Source organism: Physeter macrocephalus, chromosome 4, assembly GCF_002837175.3.
Source record: "Physeter macrocephalus isolate SW-GA chromosome 4, ASM283717v5, whole genome shotgun sequence".
Classification (NCBI taxonomy): domain Eukaryota; kingdom Metazoa; phylum Chordata; class Mammalia; order Artiodactyla; family Physeteridae; genus Physeter; species Physeter macrocephalus.
In genome coordinates, this window is record NC_041217.1 from 78,183,630 (window position 1) to 78,187,465 (window position 3,836).

Genomic DNA, 3,836 nt, shown 5'->3' on the forward strand with positions numbered 1-3,836 from the left:
AACAGCCAAGTAGAGGAGAAATAACATTTACAAAAGCCTGGAGACGTGAAGAATTACAAGATGTTCGTAATGGCTTCTCCACGGACACTAGCAGTGGGCGGTGCCAGGGAGCAGATGAGACTGCAGAGGGGCCAGGAGTGAAAAGCCTTGTCCTGAGAAGAGGTTTAAACTTGACTGGAAAGGTAGTACAGAGGTGCTGAGCCAATTTTTAGAAGCGATATGATTAAATGAGCTGTGGCTGAGCTGAGCCTTGATACTGTTAATGTAGATAATATCCCTCCCCAACCCCCCCACCCCGACCCCTCACCCCATCTCCAACTTCTATTGTAAGTTGCAGGGTTTTCTTCTTCTTCTTTTTTTTTTTTTTTTGCCGTACGCAGGCCTCTCACTGTTGTGGCCTCTCCCGTTGCGGAGCACAGGCTCCGGACGCGCAGGCTCAGCGGCCATGGCTCACGGGCCCAGCCGCTCCGTGGCATGTGGGATCTTCCCGGACCGGGGCACGAACCCGTGTCCCCTGCATCGGCAGGCGGACTCTCAACCACTGCGCCACCAGGGAAGCCCAAGGGTTTTCTTTTATAATGTTGGGCTGAGTGGGGCAAATGTTCTCTCTCTCTCTCTCTCTGTGTTATTGCCTCCATCTGTAAAACAGGACCTTTGGCCCTCTTGGAAGTATTAGGAAAAGAGTTCCGCCTTTCTCTCCAGACCCCTCACTCCCTCCCTTCCCCTGACCCCAGCCCCTTGGGAAGAGAGCCTGATCTGATTCTGAGTCTGGGGGAAAGGTTGTGTGTGAGCCCAGGTCAGCCCTTTCTTGGCTCTTTCTCTTGGAGCTGGAAGCCCACAAAATAACGTGCACTCTCCTGCTTCCTTGTGTGTGTTGAACCCCCCAACGTAGGCCCCACTCCACACACTCCAGCCGCCCAGCTGCTCTGCCTGTGGATGATAAGGTCCATGGGAGAAGGTCAGCCAGAAGTAGGAATCCCATTTTTCTACTTGGAGCCCAGCTGCGATCTCCAAACTCACCTTGGGAATAATAAAACAGATATTTTGAGAGTTAGACGATGAATTGTCATCTGTAGAATATGCACATCTGGATTTGAATTCCGCTTCTCAAATTACTGATTATGTGACCATGGGCAAATTACATTGCCTCTGAAAGACTTAGTTTTCTTCTCTGTAATATGAGACTAGCACCAGGATAGTGCTTATTTCACAAGATTGTTGTGAGGATTAAATAAGGCAGAGCACACAAATGACTGCTTGGCTTTCATTCATTCATTCAGTCAATATATATTTATTGGGAAACTGAAAGCCAGGCACTGCTGAAGGTGCTGGGAATGAAGCTTTGAATGAGACAAACACAACCTCTGCCCTCATGGAGCTTAGGTTGAAGAGAGAAAATAAGTAAATAAATAGAGGAAAAATTTTAAAAGATAATCTTAGGGTGTAAGTACAATGAAGAATATGAAACTGAGTGACATGAGAGAGGATTGGGGTGAGGGGACATCTATTTTAGTCATTATGATCAGGGACGGTCTTTCTAAGAAGATGATATTTGGGTTGAGACTGAAATAAGAAGTCAATTATCCAAAGAAATAAGGAAAGAGAATTATAGACAGAGCGGAAAGCAGAACAAGTCAAGGAGCACTCGAGGGACTTGCCTACCAATATTTCGGTAGCTCTTACTGTGTGCCAGGCACAATGCCAGGCTCTGGGATAACGATACTGAGCAAGTCACGCGAGGCCCCTGCCCTCAGGGAACTCGCAGGCCAGTGTGTGAGAGTGTGTGCTGCATATTTGGTCTATATTGGACAGTCAGGAAAGCCTCTGAGGAGGCAGCACTGAAACTGAGATCTGAAAGTGGAGGAAGAGCCCTGAAGAACATCTGGGGGAAAGAGAACAGTAAGAACAAAGTCATTCAGGTGGGAAAGAGCATGGCTTTTTCTAGGAACTGACAGAAGGTCTGAACACCTGTCATGTAGGGAGAGCAAGGGGGAATGGGGCCCGAGATGAGGTGGGGAGGTCGGCAGGGGGCCAGACCATTCAGGCCATGGGAATAGTCTGGACTTTTGTGGATGCAAAGAATACCATTTAAACTGGCCTGAGGGAAAAAAGGGATCACTCAGGTCTCTGAAAAGATCAAGTGCAGACAGAAATGAGTTCAAATGGTGTCACTGGTAATCTGTGTCTCTCTCCTGTCTCTGTTTGCCTCTGGGTTTGCTTCATTTCCAGAAAGGTAAGATGTGGCATAAATGTCACCAGAGAGTGAAGAACAGAATATTCAGCTGTATATTCTAGCAGTTTAGCATCCTGGAAGACTGCACTAGTCTTCCAATGGTTGCTGCAAAATGTCCAGACCTGATCCTCATCGGGCCAACTTGGAACATGTATCTGTCCCTGAATCATTCACTGTGGCCAGAGGAAGGGACTTGCTGACTGGCCAATCCTAGAGAAAGCACCCACTTCAGATCTAGGAAGAGGACTTGTTCCATCGGAAGTGTACACTAACAGTGTGAGAGAAGTGGGTGCCCCCTAAAAAATTCAGGGTGCTGTACCAAAAGAAGGGGAGTGGGGACTGGAGGACAGGCTGGCAATACCAGTCGTTGACCACGACACCATGGTAAGGAGTTTGGATTTTATTCCAACTAGGATGGGAAACCATTGAAGGATTAGTCAATAAGAAGGGGCAAGTATTATCTAAGTTTTGAAATGATCACTCTATTTTAACACACAAAAAAGTCCCTTTTTACAGTGTTGTTTTGATGATGATGATGATAAGCAATAAATACAAAGATGATAATGATTAGAAGAGAAGTGGGTCCCTTGTTTGTCACGTGAAGCCACTCAGTAAGGTACACGCAGAGCTCGAAAAGGCAACTCTCTGTCAGTGAAACTAATAAGTATTAATGACTAATGGATGAATTTAATCACCTGAGAAAGTAAACCATCCTGAGAGAAGGTAAATGCCTGAAATAGGAGTTTGGGGAACCACCAGATCAAATGAAGGCAAGGAGAATACTATTTCATCCAAATACAATTGAACGTTAAGGGGGAAAAAAAATCTCGTAATATAATCAATTGTATTATAATTTTTCTGAAAGGAATATATTAATAGAAGGGCCATTCTGCTTGTTCAAAAGGGTGATTCGAGGCAAGTCTTGGCTTTTACCCAGCACTATTCCAGGAGAAAAAGAGGAAAACAGTGCATGTGACAGACAGGACTGCCGAGGTCATTAGTAAGGTGTACTCTGATGTGGTACAGAGAGAATTCATCAGAGAGTGTCATAGTCTGTATAAAAATACCCCTGCTGACTATGCAACTCTTTTTCTTACCATTTTTCTGAACAATTATTTTATTTTCCAGATACCCTGATGCCAGTAAGGGGCCACTGGGTGGATCTGTTTCTCAGCAGATCCCATCATCTTTGAGTCCTGTAGCAAAAGGAGAAACAGGCAGAAGCTAAAAGGCTGTTTTGTGAAGGGAGCCTGTCACCAGGGGAAAGCTATAAGTGACAGGTGCAAGGGAACTGGTATGGCAGTCACTAGGCAGGCAATCCCCGTTCACGAACACAGGAGCTTTCGGGTTAATGCTCTGGTCTCTTGTGAGTTAGGCTAGCGAGAATCTCTGAAACTCTGATCAATACTAGGGGCTCTGATAAAATCAAATTTTTAAACTTATTGACCCAAGAATGAACCCTGAGCTACTACCTTGGGAGTCTAGTAGTCAGAGAGCTTCCTTCTGCTATCTCCAGCTCTCCCCTCTTTACCTTCAACTGCAATGTCTCGAAACCTCTTTAGGTCACTGAACTCTACAAGAATCTGATGAGAGCTACAAACCC